At 39.4% G+C, this 18,625-nt stretch overlaps 1 protein-coding gene across 1 annotated transcript in view; it reads right to left on the bottom strand.

Moving 5' to 3' along the window:
- PDSS2 (prenyl (decaprenyl) diphosphate synthase, subunit 2) overlaps positions 1-18,625 on the bottom strand; it is a 268,981-nt gene that overhangs the window by 55,875 nt on the left and 194,481 nt on the right. The window lies entirely within an intron of this gene.

The following is an 18,625-nucleotide window of genomic DNA, read 5'->3' as shown; positions in this document are numbered from 1 at the left end:
TTATTATTCATCACTTTTACATTTTTAATGCAATAATACACAGTCACTGAAAATACTCAGCAAATTCAGATAACCAAGAAATAATTAATGTATAGTCTTTTGAAATCTGCTATTGTAAGTTAATCATGTCATAAATCAGTAATTCCATTCTAAATTAATCAGAAAATTTATTCCCTGAATATTAAATTACTACCTGTCGTGAACTTGGTTACAAATGAAACAAAGCCCCTCCATCCATTTCTGTCAGCTTGCCATGTATACATTAAGAGAGCATGCTTTATTACAAAGGAAAAGTTAACGCACAATTTTTGATGTGGTTTAATAATCATATCTGAATTAGTATCTTCATACATCAGATATATAGAATTGATATGAAATGAATGAATGCAGTCAGAGTAAATGAGATTCAGATATACGTACAGCATCAACTTACATTTGTGCAATTTACAGAAGGAAGATACATACAGTTTCACTGTTGATGGGATTTTCTCTTTTTCAGAAAGATAATATATGTCAACATACCTACTGAATGACTGTCAGACTGAAGTATATTAATTTAAAAATGTAGGTCTCTTATTCATTGTAACCTGACCTTTTTGCTCAAGTAAGGCTAGTTTCAAAAACACAACCTGAAGCTTGCAAGGTGTTTCCCAAGATAGTGGCACTGCGTTTCCTCAGACACAATGCTCTGCTCTGCTGCTGAGCTGTCTGCGGGACATGCACTTTAAGCTGCTTTCCTAATGGTAGTAATGCATTTGTATATACCTATTTACATGAGATCAAAGTGTATTTTGTAAAGTGGCTGCTGCTTGGGATTAAAGGTCTAGTCCATGGTCACAGAACAAAGGCAAGCTAACTGACCCAGGAAGATGTCCAAGCCCCAACCAGAACCTGCCAAGTCAAACTTTCAGAAGAGTGATAAGGGTACTTTAAAGAAAGAATGCAAATATTTCCTGTTTTATGCTTCCTACTTCAGATTCATATACTAAGCTGCTACCTTTATAATTTAACTTTAAAATATATTTATGCAGCATAAATTTGGGTTTGGTGAGAGATCACATTCTCTAACGTCACATTTTACCATCTCAAATGTCTGGTTTGAATTAGCCTCTTCACCTATTTTAAGAAGCTAAACAAGAGCCAAAATGTTTATCAGCCTAATTGAAAAAAATATTATTTGGCTGTGCTGGTTTTAGTGACAGCAGGCGATCTCTTAGTTGCAGCATGTTGGACCTAGTTCCTGACCAAGGATTGAACCTGGGCCCCTGCACTGCGAGTACAGAGTCTTAGTCACTGGACCAACAGGAAAGTCCCTACTAGCCTTTTTTTTTTAAAAAAAAAAAAGGCAAGGAAAATTTTAATAAAGACTCTCTAAATGTAGAGATAAGAAGGAAGCAAAGGGGAAAACAGAATCTCCTATTTCCTGGGAGCCAACAATATATGATGACACTTCCATGTTCATTATTATATTAGCACTTAGATTCTATCTTGTTTAATACGTAATAGAAATACTTAAAAATATCTTCAATAGTTTAAAAAGTAGGTTTATATATGAGTAAATGACATGTTTCATTGATGTATCAACAAAGAATTTTAAACCTGTAATTAAGTCTTCTAATAATATAAATTAAAAGTTCCAAGAATCCAAAGGATATAAGTAACAAGATTAGAAACAGTACATATCATAGTATTTTTTTTCAGGAATCTTGAGGATCTGATCTGATGTAAATCATGGGAGAGAAACTGATAAGATGTGATAAGTGTATAACTAAAGTCTGTTTTAAGAAGTGCTTCTATATAATAAAGTATTAAGCTTTTCCTCACACATTAGAGAGCAGGGTTGTCAGGGAATGTAAATGTCAGGAATTCTTTGGTCTAGGGCTAGCCAGCCCCTTCCTGTACTCCCCGCCAGTCAGTTCTTGCTGAGATGAATGGGAATGATTCTGATGAAGAAGGGTCAGGATGGAGAAGGAAGACTTGACAACTCAAATTCTCCAGCAAGGGGTAGCCTTCAGATGGGGAAAGCTTTGAATAGCTAGAGGGCAGCAGATAGTCTTCCGAGGGGTTGCTTAGAGAGGCAGTAGGGAATGCTGATTGATTAATTCTTTGAGATAAGCAAAGAGCACCAAAGGGAAACTTGGCTTGCTTTGAGATGTACAGTATATGACGGTGTTTGACATACCATGTAAATGTGCAGCAGATGCAGTTTAATTAATTTTTTGTGTGTGCTTACTATGCCAGGCATATTTAATTAATTTTTGTGTGTGCTTACTATGCCAGGCATCATAGATTTGAGAATTAGGTATTCCCCTTGACCTTTAGAAGAAGTTCAGCAAGGGAGAAAGACAGTACTTAGGAAACAGTTTGGTTTTATGAAAAGAAAGCTATGCTTACAGTATAGAGAAGGGAGTGACTAGTTTTACCAAGGAAGGCTTCAGTGTGAGAACTATTAGCTGAATCTGGTTCTGAATAATAACCTGGAATTAACCAGGAAAATAAGGTATGAATGCCTTTAGGGCACCAGTATTAGTTCTATATTGCTGAAGCAGACAGTGGAAAAAGGAGGTGAAGGACAAGACTAGTTAGGTAGGTAAGAGGTCCAGAGGGTTGTATCTTATTATTTAGGTGCTAGGAGACTGACTTCAGCAGGAAATTATATGACTACATGTGCAATCACATGGGCTGCTTCAGAGGCAGTTTGGACTGGAGGAGCAACAACTGGGATATCCATTAAGGGTGAAGTTATACTCCAGGTGAGCAGGATGACATAAAGTGGTAGCCAGTGGGAAATGAGAGGCTTGACCGTCATTCATCAAGGATCTACTTTCCTCTCCCTCCTTACTAACGAACCCTAATTTTGTTCAGGCAGTCACTGCTGTTGCCAACGATTAATTAGGAATGGGCATGTGGTCCAATTTTAGGCAATAAGACATAAGGAGAGTCTACTGCAGAACTCCTAGAAAGAGATCCAGAAAAAAGTGGCACCTGTGGAAGGTGCTCTGTCTTGATGAGCCACACTCAGGACTACTGTAGCCAAACCGCTACAAGCTTGATAATAAAGAGGACACTAGGAAGCAGAACAGAGAGGAAAAACCTTGATATCTGGAGTTCTCTTGTTAACTGTCCCTTGATGCCTGATTGCTTCTGCATGTTCAGTTAGAGTAAAATGTGTTTCCTTACTTTTATATCTATTTAATTGGATTTCCCATTCTTTGGCAACTGAAAGCATTTCCATGAATTAATTCTTTCCTTAAGATGAAAAATGTTTATACTATATAAAGTCTGCATATGCCAACATTAACAAACTACTAAAACATTTTAAGAAGATTTTCCTTAGGATGGAGTATTCATTGCCACATAACAAATTACCCACAAACACAGCATCTTAAAACAACAAACACTTATTATCTCAGAGTTTCTGAGGGTCAGGAATCTAGGAATGGCTTAGCTGGCTGGTTATGGCTCAGGATTTCTCAGGAGACTGCAGTTAAGCTGTTAGCTTGGGTTACAGTCACTTAAAGGGGCTGGATAATCCACGCCCAAGCTCCTTCAGGTGGTTGTTGACAGTTGGTGTTAGTTCCTTGCCACCTGGGCCGCTCTGTAGGGTGGCTCACCTGACATTGTAGTTGGCTTCCCCAGAGCAAATGATCTAGTAGAGTAAGAGCACACCCAGGAGGGGAGTTCCAGAATCGTTCATACCCTATCTTGGAAGTGACACACTGTCTTTTCTGTGGTATGCTATTCGTCATACAGACCAACCTAGCACAGTATGAGAAGGAGTGAGACAAGGAATACTAGGCAGTGTGGCTCACTGGCGGCCATCTTGGAAGCTGGCTACCACAGATAGAGTCTATGATTAGAATCACTAGGTAAACATATCTGAACATTTTAAAATTTCTTAAACATTCTGCAAACTGTTTTACAAAAAGTTTCTTCTGATACGTACCTTGACCGGCTAAGTTTGAGACTGTCTTGTCACTGAGTAGAATTGTTTTACTTGTGAATTTAACAGGTGAAAAGTGGCGAAAGTGGAAAGCAATTTCATTGATTAACCAGTTGTATTTCATTCATTTATTCGTTTATTTACTGAGTATCTTCTACATATAAGGCACTGTTTTAGGTGTTCACACCAGTGAGAAAACCAGGGCATCCTTGCATTCATAGTTTATAGTCTAGAAGGGAAGTCAGACAATCATAACCACACAGATAAACATGTAACTCCAAACTGAGACACTTTCAATGGGGAAAATGAACATACTTTTATGACAACAGCACTAAGAGTACCTGACTGAGACTGAGGCTTTCGGGAACTGTTTCCGTGAGGAAGTGACACTGGAGCTGACACAGGAAGGATGAATAAGGGATAATTTAGTAAAAGTAAAGAGGTACACAAGGATTGCATAGTAGGTTGCAAGGACTGCACATACAAAAGAGAATGGTAAGTTTGAGGTAGGAGAGAGGCTCTTGGGGCTGATATGTAGACAGTGAGGGTTCAAATGGTAAGACGAGAGTCTGGAGGGATAGACTGGGTCAGATTATGCAGGGTTTTCTGGGTCACGTTCAGGATTTCAGTATTTATCCACAGAGTGATGGGATGTTACTGGGGGTTGAGATGAAGGCACCACAGCATCAGATTTGCATTTTGAGATCTCTGGTGGTATGGAGAAAGACTAGTGGATGGGAGAATTGTAAACATGGAGGTGAAGGAAGAAGTTATAGGAATTGCTCAGGCCAGAGAGGATGACATTGTGGACCATGCAAAAGCGGGAGGCATGGGGTAAAGCTAGACTGAAGCTTGTGCCATCGATGGTGGGCCAGTGAGGGCATCAACAAGGTATTGCCCTTTTTGTTTTTTTCAAACTTTAAACTTTTAATTTTGTTTTGGGGTATAGCCAATCAACAATGTTGTGGTAGTTTCAGGTGAACAGCGAAGGGACTCAGCCTTACATATACATGTATCCATTCTCCCCCAAACCCCCTCCCAGCTACTGCTCTTGACTTCTTATGGACCGGATATATGTGTCCCTGCAAAATTCACAAGTTGAAGTCCTAACTGCCAGTGTATTTAGGGTAAGGAAGTAATTAAGGTTAAATGAAGTCATGAGTGTGGATGAATGTTCTTATAAGGAGAGATACCAGAGAGCTTGCTGGGCTCTCTACCACATGAGCACACAGTGAAAAGGCAGTCATCTGCAAACCAGGAAGACAGTTCTCATCAGAAACCAAATTTCTAGAACCTCCATCTTGGACTTCTCATTTCCAGAACTGTTAGTAAATAAATTTCTGTCATTTAAGTCAATTCATGCCGTGATATTTTGGTATGGCAGCCAGAGCTGACTAGAGCAACTGACTTCTCTCTAAACCTTAGAATTCAATCAGTGAAGTTTTGAAAGTATATTTATACTGTTCCTCCCAACATCTTTTCAGCACTGTCTTAACAACAAGCACATAGAAAAGATCTATAGTCTAGTTATATATTTCTGTATAGCAAACCAACCCCAAAATTAGTGGCAAAAACCAACAACCATTTTACTATGATCACAGATCCTATGGGTCAGGAATTCAGGAAGAGAACAGAGATCTGACTCTGCTTCATGATGTCTGGGCTCTCAGCTGGGAAGACCTAAAAAAGCTGGGGATGAATCTAGCCCCAGAGGGTTGGGGCTAGAACAGCTGAACTACCCGGGATCTACTTCCAATAAAATGGCTTATTGACCCATACATCAACCAGGCACACCTGGGATGGATGACTGGAGCCCTTATTCAGTCTCTCACTCATGGCGCTTAGGTTCTGAGGTGGGGAGTGGGGAGAGGGAGTGTTTCAAGAGAGTGAGTATTCTAAGAGACCCTTTCCTGGCACAGACTGAGAATTCAGGTAGTGTCACTTCTACTGTACTCTGATCGAATGAGGGGCTCACAATCCTACTGAGGTTCAAGGGAAAGAGTCATAGATCCATACCATTTGATGGGAAGTGATGGGAGGAAAGATAAAGAATTTGAGGCCTTTTATTGTTTGTTCTTAACTACCATAGTCTACCGCTGAAGAGGGCGCTGAGGAAACCAACTTGCTTTCTCTGCTCTCTCCCAGTTATATTTCTGGCTAAGCTGAGGATATAGGAGATGGAGTAAGGTAGTCATGGGGACAAGTGTGGTGAAGGAAACAAGCATTAAGGATGACTCATAAGTTTCTGACTTGAAAATCTGGATGAATGGTGGTGCCCTTCGTGAAGACAGAGGATAATGGAGTGGGTCTGGGGAGAAAGATCATATATCTGGTCTTATAAGTACTGAGTCTGAGATGAGTGGGATATCACCAGATGGAAATATTGAATAAGCAACAAAATATTCAGCTCCAGAGCTCAGGAGTGAACTGGGATGGAGATTACTTTGGGACTTACTGACATATAGACAGATGGTAATTGAAGGCTTGAGCTTCATTTTTTAAAAGGTCTGTTCTTGTCCTGTGATCAAAATGGTATTCTATTAAACAATTTACAAGCTTAATAGTGATGTTTCATCTCTCAGGCAAATAAACTGCCTTTTAAGATGTTTTGCTGCAATAGCTGTCAGTGAGTGACCTGGAGTACCTCTAAATGGTGCACAAATTCAATTTAAACAATAAAAACATTCACCAACCATACCCACTCTAAACTTGAGAGCCTGCTTAATCAAAAAGGCCATTATATACACTTAGCTAAGAAAGCTAACTAAGAAAGTCACTAACAGCTTTTCTGCCTTCTCTATATCAACTTTTGCTTTCTCACCTTTGCCTATCTAACCTAATACTCCTATATTTGATTTCTAACATGCTTACTTCATGATACATGTGCTATTTTTTCCTTTAAATAAAAACATTTTGTGGATTAAAAAATATAGACAGCACTATTTCTTAAATGTGGTATGGGCAGCTAGGTGTTTTATTTTCATTCTTTAAACTGTATGTATCTGCCATATACACTCTTTGGTATGCTTGATACATTTCATAACAAAAAACATTTAAACTATTTTTAATAGCCTTAAATTTTTATTTGCAACAAATGATTTAAGACTATGTCTATTTTATGAAAAAAGGATGTTATTAAAATTATAGGTATTTATTATCACCACCACCAGCATCTTCAAAGTCTTGGATATGTGAGTGATATAAGCTTGAACAGATGCCCAGCAAACAATAAAACATGACATGGCCTGTTTCATTAGCTCATTAACACATGCCTTGGGTACAATATGAAAGACAGGTTGTGAGTAAATGTACCAATGAAATATACCCCAGAGTATCTTAATGCTTTTATATTCTACTCACAGTTCCACTTCTAAACCTCTTAAAATATGTATTTTTTTAAAGGTAGCTTTTACATGTATATATACTTGGGATATTTCTTACTTCAAAGAAAGATAAATAAAATTTTCCTATTTCTAATCTACAAAAGAAAACCTTCAATATGAATTCCATTCCACTTTGATGATGTTAATTAGCATCCTTGAACTCAAACTCACTGATTTCCTCTCTCTAACTAACCTCCCCGGGCCACCTTTACCCATTTTTATTGGGATAGTCTGCAAGGCCCTGAATTTCCCATCATTATTCTGTGCTTGTTTGCACATGGCACAATAATCTCTCCACAGAAAACACTGTAGTCCTCTCTGACTGCCTGAGGATTAATTATCATCATGAACAACATGGTAAATGTCCCAACCAGGAAGTACATGACCAATAAACTACTTCAGTGGAAACAAATGATCACTGATGACTTTCATCCTCAGTGCCTTAGATAGAAATTTGGGGAAAGCTTGCCCAATGTACCACACTTGATGTCATCTTTGAATTTGGATTAAAAAAACCCTTTTTGGTAGTGGCAAGACACCTGGCTTCAGTCTGATTTAAAATTCATGAAGCCAAACACAGACTTGTAAGACATGGTCTTAATGAGAAGAAAAAGATCTCAAGAAAACTGAAAACATAAAAACAGACTGAAGAAAGTTGGTGCTGGCAAAAAGAAGGTGCAGATTTTTCAATGACTATCTGTGGTGATTGTGCAAATTTTTTTTATAAGAGAATATACTAGGGAAACTTCAGGAAAAGAATACAAAAAAACCCCACTATAGGTGTTTCATGAGCAGTCTTGATATGAATTTCCTGCAACTCCAAATACCAAGTCTCTTCTCTTTCTAGCCAGGGGGATATTGGCTTTCCAGTTACTAAGTGAGTCCTAGCCCCTAAAAAGTAAGGCTTCGGTCCTCAGGCTAGAAGCCTACTCACCGGCTTAGCCTAGACCTTCAGGTTTCCATGGCTCCTCTGACTCTATCTGACTCCAGTTCACTATTAGAAAAGCTACCCCAGACTCAGTGGCCTCAAACAATAATCATTTATTATTGCTCATGTGTCTGTGGATCAGCTGGGATTCAGTTAATTTAGACTGGTGGCTCTGCTTCTCACTGCATGTCTCTGGACTGGCTGGAGACATCTGGTCTGCTCCAAATGTTTCTCATTCTTCTTGGACCAGCAGTCTAGCCAGGATATGTTTTTCTCATGGCAATGGCAGAGGCCTAAGAGAGCCTCCTATTGGCCAAAGCAAATCAGAGGCAAAGGGCTAAGTGTAAGAACACCCTACCCAAATGCATCACAATTACACGGCAAAGACATAGATGTATACGTTGTTGTTCATTCACTAAGTTGTGTCCAACTCTTTGTGATCCCATGAAATGCAGCAAGGCAGGCTTCCCTGTTCTTCATTATTTCCCGGAGTTTGTTCAAACTCATGTTCGTTGAGTCAGTGATGCCATCCAACCATCTCATCCTCTGGTGCCTTTGCCTTCTCATCCTGCCTTCAATCTTTCCCAGCATCACGGTTTTCCAATAGTGGGCTCTTTGCATCAGGTGACCTAAGTATTGGAGCTTCAGTTCCAGCATCAGTCCTTCCAATGAATATTCAGGGTTGATTTCCTTTAGGGTTGACTGGTTTGATTTCCTTGCTGTCCAAGGGACTCTTCTCCAGCACCACAGTTTCAAAGTATAAATTCTTTGGTGCTCAGCTTTCTTTATGGTCCAATTCTCACATCAGGACATTTAATACTGGAAAATACCATAGCTTTGACTTTATGGACCTTTGTCAGCAAAGTAATGTCTCTGCTTTTTAATATGCTGTCTAGGTTGGTCATAGCTTTTCTTTCAAGGAGCAAGCGCCTTTTAATTTCATGGCTGCAATCACCATCTGCAGTGATTCTGGAGACCAAGAAAAAAAGTCTGTCACTGTTTCCATTTTTCTCATCTACTTCCCATGAAATGATGGGACCAGATGCCATGATCTTAGTTTTCTGAATGCTGTTTTAAGCCAGCTTTTTCACTCTCCTCTTTCACTTTCATCAAAAGGCTCTTTATATCCTCTTCAGTTTCTGCCATTAAGGTGCTATCATTTGCATATCTGAGGTTGTTGATATTTCTCCAGGCAATCTTGATTCCAGCTTGTGAGTCATCTAGCCCAGCATTTCGCATAATGTATTCTGCATAGAGGTTAAATAACCAGGGTGAAAATATACAGCCTTGAAATACTCCTTTCTCAGTTGGAACCAGTCCATTGTTCCATGCTCAGTTCTAACTGTTGCTTCTTGACCTGCATACAGGTTTCACAGGAGGCAGGTAAAGTGGTCTGGTATTCCCATAAACATTTTCCAGTTTGTTGTGACCACACAGTCAAAGACTTGACTTCAGCACAGTCAATGAAGCTGAAGTAGATGTTTTTCTGGATTTCTCTTGCTTTTTCTATGATCCAACAGATGGTAGCAGTTTGATCTCTGGTTCGTCTGCCTTTTCTAAATCCAGCTTGTACATGTGGAAATTCCCAGTTCACGTACTGTTGAAGCCGAGCTTGAAGGATTTTGAGCATTACCTTGCTAGTATGTGATATAAGCACAATAGTAAGGTAGTTGGAACATTCTTTGGCATTGCCCTTCTTTGAGATTGGAATGAAAATTGACCTTTTCCAATCCTGTGGCCATTCCTGAGTTTTCCAAATTTGCGGCATACTGAGTGTAGCACTTTAACAACATCATCTTTGGGGATTTAAAATAGCTCAGCTGGAACTCCATCAGCTCTACTAGCTTTGTTTGTAGTAATGCTTCCTAACGTCCACTTGACTTCACACTCCAGGATGTCTAGTTTGAGTTGAATGACCACACCAGTGTGGTTATCCAGGTCATTAGGACCTTTTTTGTACAGTTCCTCTGTGTATTCTTGCCACCTCTTCTCCATCTCTTCTGCCTCTCTAAGGTCCTTGCCGTTTCTGTCCTTTGTTGTGCCCACTGTTGCATGAAACGTTCCCTTGGTATCTCTAATTTTCTTAAAGAGATCTCTAGTCTGAATGCATATATTAGTTACCTATTGCTGCATAATAAATTATCTGAAACTTAGTGGCTTAAAACAATAATGAACACATTATGTTTCAGAAGGTCTGTGGTCAGGAATGGCCCAGCTGGGTGGTAGCATGGAGCTTCTCATGAAAGACCAAAAATGCTCTATTTTGTAGACAAAGAGACTCCTGTACAAATATCCTATATTTCTAATTATTGTCTATTATTTATTAAAATATATTTTTGTGCAATGCAATACATTTTATGGGAAAATGTTGTTTAGAGAGTTTTTAGCAGCAAAATAAGTACTGTGATTGTTAAACAATAGGCTAAAAGATGGTGAACATTAACTCAATTCCACAAAATACATAGCAAGGGAATAATAAAACAGGAGACATAAATTGAAAATCACTTTATAAATTGAGAGATAGGATACCTGCGGAATTCCTGGGCCCTTGCCCTATGCTTGTTTCTACTGCCAACAATCTTGTCTTTTGCTTCATACCTGTGTTATTTCAACACTGTTCCAGATGGTATCTCTGCTTCTGATTGCTTTGGCTTCCAATTTACCTTATTCACAGCTTCTAAATAATCTTTTTATAAAAAACTGTAGCTTATTTTCTTAATATTTATTCTTTTAATAATTTATTTATGTGGCTATGCCAGGTCTTAATTATGGCACCTGGGATCTTCAAATTTTATTCAGCATGAACATCTTTTTTTTATTTGAGGTATGTGAACTTTTAGTTGTGGTATGTAGGCTCTAGTTCCCTGACCAGGGATCCAACCAGGGCCCACTGCATTGGGGGTGCAGAATCAGAGCCACTGCACCACTAGGGAAGTCTCTTAAAATAATCTTTATCAAAGATCTTCTCTTGTGTAAGATCCTATGATACTTTCCTTCTATATACCATTTTAAATCCAAACTCCTCAATACACATGTTCAGGATCCATTCATTCATTCATTGATTCCTCTTAAAACTATCAGCCATCCCTAGCAAAAGCCCTTTGCTCCAGCTCTGACAATAGCTTTGTCTCCATCTCAGCTTTCAAAACATAAGCATCTGATTGGTCCAGCACAGCTGCTAGTGAATAATGGGTACTCATTATGCACTTGCTGAATGAGCAGACCTTGAAAATAACTAGGTAACCTAAAACAAAATTATAACCTTCTCTTCTCAGTTCCTCTGAATCTGTGTTCAAAGTACCTTCATAATTGAGCCACATATATTTTCATAATACCTGTCTGCCTCTCTAAACTTACCTCCAACCACTCTTCTGTTCATCCACCATGTTTCAGCTGAGTGGGCCTACTTTCTATTTTCTGGATACATTAAGCTCATTCCTCTCTCAGGCCTTTTCCTAAGCTGCTTCCTCTTCTTGGAACACTTTTCCCTATTTTTTGTTATTTTTTTTTCATTCAGCTAGCTGCTTTTTGTCATTAAGATCTCAGTTTAAAATTATTTCCTCAGAGAGGACTTCCATGAACATGCACTCTAAAGTAATTCCCTCAATCCTTAACTATCGTGTCTCTCTTTTTAGTTCTACGCTGTGCAGTATCAGCTATTTCTCTTGTTCATTTATTTATGTGATTGTTTACAGTTGGCCTTTCTACAAAGATGTACGCTCCATGAGAACAAAGATGTCTTATTCACTGAGCACTTATATTGCTAATGGCTGCCCATCTGGCAGATGCTCAAAGATGATGTTAAATGAATGAATAAACAAATAATGTTTATTTTCAATCTCCCAGATAATGCTCTGATCCCAACAAACCTCAACAACTTCTCTTAATTCATTTCTACTATACCTCCTAAGACTCTAGTTAAAAGAAAATTAGCTCCTCCAAAAAGCTTCCCCTGAAATACTCTTCATTCCTAATGTTGTACATTCACCTATGCATTTAGCCTATATCATAATTTGATGTGTGGTCTTCTGGGTAAATTGCTCTCCAGTGGTTCCATGCACATGTTTCTTCTCTGATCTATAGGTATCATCAGATCCCCAAGAGCATATGTCCATTTTTGTTGTAGCTTTGAGTGTTCTGGTAGCACTTAGTATGCTGTTGTAGATATAGCTGCAATTCAAGCAGGCCTTACCTGGTGGCTCAGATGGTAAAGAATCTGCATGCAATGCAGGAGACCTGGGTTCAATCCCTGGGATGGGAAGATCTCCTGGAAAATGGAATGGCTACCCACTCCAGTATTCTTGCCTGGAGAATTCCACAGACAGAGGAGTCTGGCAGGCTATAGTCCATGGGGTTGCAAAGAGTTGAACACAACTGAGTGACTAACACACACACATATGTATCATCAGATCCCCAAGAGCATCTGTGTGTTTTTTGTGGTAGCTTTGTTTTGAGTGTTCTAGTAGCACTCAGTGTGCTGTTGTAGACATAGTAGCAATTGAAGTTTACTAATAAGCACTTCCTCAAAATGGCCAATACAGTTCTTTAGCCAAGCATTTAGCCAAGATGGTGGAGTAAAAGGATGTGTGCTCATCTTCTCCTGCAAGAACACCAAAATCACAACTAGCTGCTGAACAAGCATCAACGGGAGAATATTGGATCCCACCAAAAAAGATATCCCATGTCCAGGGGCAAAGGTGAAGCCCCAGAAAGACGGTAGGCAGGGCAAAACTGTGTTTGGAAACAAACCTCATACCCACCAGAGATGCTCAGAGGGCACAAACAAAACCCTTGTGTGTACAGGACCCAGGGACAGGAGCAGTGACCCCCATGAGACTAAGCCACACCTGCCTTTGAGTGTTTGAGTGTCTCCTGCAGAGGCACAGGTCAGCACTGGCCTGCCGGGGACACAGGGGCTCTGGCTACAGCACACCTGAGAGGCACAGCGTGTGGCATAAGTCCTCTTGGAGGAGGTCGCCATTAGCCCCACTGAAGAGCTGCTGAGCAGACAACCCACAAAGTGGAGAATAATTATACCAAAGAAGTTCCCACACTTTTGCAAAAGTTCTAGGGCCCACAACAGATTTCCCAACCTGGGGATCTAGCAAAGGGACTGAGAACCTCCAGGGAATTTGACTTTGAAGGGCAGTGGGATTTGACTACAGAACTTCCACAGGACTGGGGAAACAGACTCTTGGAGGGTACAAACAAAACCTTGAGCACACCAGGACCCAGGACAAAGGAGCAGTGATCCTACAAGAGACTGAGCCAGACTTGTCTGTAAGTGTCCATGAGTCTCTGGTGGAGGCAGAAGTTGACCATCAGGGGCACTGAATAAATAGTCCTGGGAGCCTCAGCGTGCTGGCCTAAGTCCTTTTGAAGGAGGTTGCCATTACCTCCATTAACCCTATCACAGTTTGACCTCAGGCCAAACTACAGGGAGGGAAGACAGCTCCACCCATCAACAGAAAATTGGAATAATGATTTCCTGAGCATGGCCCTGCCCACCAGAGCAAGACACAGTTTACCCCACAGCCAGTCCCTCCCATCAGGAAGCTTCCACAAGCCTCTTAACCTCATCCATCAGAGGGCAGAGAGAATGAAAACCACAGTCACAGAAAATGAAACAAAATAACTGTATGGATCACAGCCTTGTCTAACCCAATATGAGCCATGCCATGCAGGGCCACCCAAGACAGATAGGTCATGGTGGAGAGTTCTGACAAAATGTCATCCACTGGAGAAGGGAATGGCAAATAATTTCAACATTCTTGCCTTGAGAACCCCATGAACAGTATGAAAAGACAAAGAGATATGACACTGAAAGATGAACTCCTCAGGTTGGTAGGTGCCCAATATGCTACTGTAGAAGAGCAGAGAAACAGTTCCAGAAGGAATGAAGAGGCTGAGCCAAAGCAGAAACAAGGCTCAGGTGTGGATGTGTCTGGTGGTGAAAGTAAAGTCCGATGCTATAAAGAACAATATAGCATAGGAACCTAGAAGATTAGGTCCATGAATCAAGGTAAACAGGATGTGGTCAAACAGGAGATAGCAAGAGTGAACATCAACATTTTAGGAATCAGTGAACTAAAATGGACTCGAATGGGCAAATTTAATTCAGAAGACCATTATATCTACTACTGTGGGCAAGAATCCCTTAGAAGAAATAGAGTAGCCTCATAGTCAACAGAAGAGCCCCAACTGCAGTAAGTGGGTGCAATATTAAAAACAACAGAATGATCTCTGTTCATTTCCAAGGCAAACCATTCAATATCACAGTAATCCAAGTCTGTGCCCCAATCACTAATGCCAAAGAAGCTGAAGTTGAACAGTTCTGTGAGGACTTACATGACCTTCTAAAATGAACAGTCAAAAAGGTGCCCTTTTCATCATAGGGGACTGGAATGCAAAAGTAGGAAGTCAAGAGATAGCTGAAGTAACAGGCAAGCTTGGCCTTGGAGTACAAAATGAAGCAGGGCAAAGGCTAACAGAGTTTTGCCAAAAGAATGCACTGGTCATAGCAAACATGCTCTTAAAACAACACAAGAGAAGACACTACACATGGACATCACCAGATGGTCAATATCAAAATCAGACTGATTATATTCTTTGCAGCCAAAATGGAGAAGCTCTATACAACCAGCAAAAACAAGACTGGGAGCTGACTGTGGCTCTGATCATGAACTCCTTATTGCAAAATTCAGACATAAATTGAAGAAAGTAGAGAAAACCACTAGACCATTCAGGTATGACCTAAATCATATCCCTTATGATTATACAATGAAAGAGACAAATAGATTCAAGAAATTAGCTCTGATAGAGTGCCTGAAGAACTATGAACAGAGGTTCATGATATTATACAGGAGGCAGTGATCAAAACCATCCCCAAGAAAAAGAAATGCAAAAAGGCAAAATGGTTTTCTGAGGAGGCCTTACAAATAGCTGAGAAAAGAAGAGAAGGGAAAGCAAAGGAGAAGAGAAAATATATACCCATCTGAATGCAGAGTTCCCAAGAACAGCAAGGAGAGATAAGAAAGGCTTCCTCAATGATCAATGCAAAGAAATACAGGCAAACAGTAAAATGGGAAAGACTAGAGATCTCTTCGAGAAAATCAGAGATACTAACGGAACATTTCATTTAAGGATGGGCACAATAAAGGACAGAAATGGTATGGACCTAAAAGAAGCAGAAGATATTAAGAAGAGGTGGCAAGAATACACAGAAGAACTATATAAAAAAGATCTTCATGACCCAGATAACCATGATGGTGTGATCATTGATCTAGAGTCAGACATCCTGGAATGCAAAGTCAAGTGGGCCTGAGGAAGCATCACTACAAACAAAGCTAGTGGAGTGACAGAATTCCAGTTGAGCTATTTCACAACCTAAAAGATGATGCTGTTAAAGTGCTGCACTCAATATGTCAGCACATTTGGAAAACTCAGCAGTGACCATGGGACTGAAAAAGGTCAGTTTTCATTCCAAACCCAAAGAAAGACAATGCCAAAAAATGTTCAAACTACCACATAATTGCACTCATTTCACATGTTAGCAAAGCAATGCTCAAAATTCTCTAATCTAAGCTTCAACAGTACATGAACTGAGAACTTCCATATATTCAAGTTGGATTTAGAAAAGGCAGAGGAACCAGAGACAAATTGCCAACATCTGTTGGATCATAGAAAAAGCAAGAGAATCCAGAAGGGTATCTACTTCTGTTTCATTGACTGTGCTAAACCCTTTGACTGTATGGATCACTACAAACCATGGAAAAATTCTTCAAGAGATGGGAATACCAGACCACCTTACCTGCCTCCTGAGAAACCTGTATACAGGTCAATAGCAACATACAACTGGGGACAGAACATCAGAGTGTTTCTAAATTGGGAAACAAGCACGTTAAGGCTGTATATTGTTTATTTAACTTCTGTTCAGAGTACATCATGGGAGATGCTGGGCTGGATGAAGCACAAGCTGGAATCAAGATTGCTGGGAGAAATATCAATAACCTCAGATATGCAGATGATATAACCCTTATGGCAGAAAGCAAAGAGGAACTAAAGATCCTCTTAATGAAGGTAGAAGAGGAGAGTGAAAAAGTTGGCTTAGAACTCAACATTCAAAAACTAAGATCATGGCATCCAGTCCCATCACTTCATGGCAAACAGATGGGGTAACAGTGGAAACAGTGACAGACTTTATTTTCCTGGGCTCCAAGATCACTGCAGATAGTGACTGCAGCCATTAAATTAAAAGATCCTTGCTCCTTGGAAGAAAAGCTATGATCAAACTAGACAACATATTAAAAAGCAGAGACATTACTTTGCCAACAAAGGTCTGTAGAGTCAAAACTATGGTTTTTCCAATAGTCATGTATGGATGTGAGAGCTGGACCATAAAGAAGGCTGACCACCAAAGAATTGATGCTTTCAAACTGTGGTGTTGGAGAAGACTCTTGAGAGTGCTTTGGACTATAAGGAGATCCAACCAGTCCATCCTAAAGGAAAGCAGTCTTGAATATTCATTGGAAGGACTGATGGTGAAGCTGAAACTCCAATACTTTGGCCACCTGATGCGAAGAGCTGACTCACTGGAAAAGACCCTGATGCTGGGCAAGACTGAAGGCAGAAGGAAAAGGGCATGACAATGGACAAGATGATTGGATCACATCACTGACTCAATGGACATGAGTTTGGGCAAGTTCCAGGAGATGATAAAGGACAGGGAAGCCTGGCGTGCTGCAGTCCATGGGGTCACAAAGAGTCGAACATGACTGAGCAACTGAATAACAAGCCGAGTATTGCCAATGGGTGCAAAGAAACTACAAAGTGTGGGGGAAAAAAATAGCTCCTGCTCCCATCAGCTGGAGTGGGAAAACAATTCACAGGGTATCAGTAGGCTACTCTGAAGGGTTTGCCTTAGCAGCGGGAAAAATGTTAGACTAAATGTTACTCTGATCCTCTAAAAGCTTAAAGGTAGGACCTGAAAGTATCAACCTGTTTCCAGTAACTTAACTGCATTCCAGAAGAAAGTTCAGGAATATTCATAGAGACACAAAAATGTCTAGCATCAAACAATAAAATTCACAGTGTCTGGCAGCCAATCAAAAATAACCAAGCATGCAAGAAAAAACAAATGGGGAGGAAAATAGCAACACATAATGAGGAATAAAATAAGTGAATTGAAATCAACTTAGAAATGACACAGATGATAGAATTAGTAGATAGGGATAGTAAAATATTTTCCATGTGGTCTGGGAGCTACAACAAATACTGAGTATGTTAAGTAGAAGCATGGAAGAACTGGTGAACTTGAATGCATAGCAACAGAAACTATCTAAAATGAAATACAAAAAGAAAATTACAGGGGAACAAAAAAAAAATACAGTGTAGTGGACTCTGTGATAACTTCAAGCAGTCTATTACTCATGTAGCTGGAGTCCCTATGATACAGGAGAAAGAAGGAAAGATCAAAAAATATTTTAAGATAAAATGACCAAAAATTTTCAAAATTTGATTAAAAAAAAATAAAGTCACCAGAACCAAGAAGCTCAAAGGACCACAGACACAAGAAACATGAAAATAAAAAGAAAAATGACACAAGGCATCATAATCCAATTGCTCAAAAACAGTGGTAAAAAGAAAATCAGAAAAACAGCCAGAGAAATTTACACATGTTATGTACAGAAGAACAAACAGCAGTTTTGGAAACAATTAAGTGAAAAGATTGCTTCATAAGCAATACCTTTAAAACAGTGAAAGAAAAAAAAATTATCAATCTTGAATTCTATATCCAGTGAACGTATCTTTCAAAAGCAGTGTTGAAGTAGACTTTTTCAGACACACAAAAGAAAGAATTAATCACCAGCAGGCCTGCACTATAAGTAGTGTTAAAATACATCTTTTAGGAAGAAAAAAAAAAAAAAAAAACCACATGGAAATTGGGATCAACACAAAGAAATGAAAAGCACTGTAGATATTAACTATGTGGGTAAATATGAAACATACTTAAATGCTTGTCTAAAGTATCATGATCTTAATATTTTTTCTGATTTTTCCCAAACAGATAAAATTTTTGTTCACATTTTCCTCCTGTTATGGTTTTCAATGGCGAAAACTTAGCTTGTTTATCTCTTTATTATATATTAGATGGTGGCATAGGCTTTTGCAAATAAGAGATAATGTACAACTTCCTAGTAGACTGAAATAGCTTATTTTCATGTTTTACTTGAAAGTTGCACAAGAATCAAAATAAGATAAACATAAAGATAAAACAAGTAAGTGGATAGAAGTTATCTTGCCCCACAAAATAATGATATTCCTCATAAAACAATAATCTACTGAAAATACAATGTGTTTAGAAAAAAAAAA

This window comes from Bison bison, unplaced genomic scaffold, assembly GCF_000754665.1.
Source record: "Bison bison bison isolate TAMUID 2011002044 unplaced genomic scaffold, Bison_UMD1.0 scf7180017864373, whole genome shotgun sequence".
Lineage (NCBI taxonomy): Eukaryota > Metazoa > Chordata > Mammalia > Artiodactyla > Bovidae > Bison > Bison bison.
Note: the sequence above shows the minus strand (reverse complement) of the source record. Positions and strands in the feature narration are given on the sequence as shown.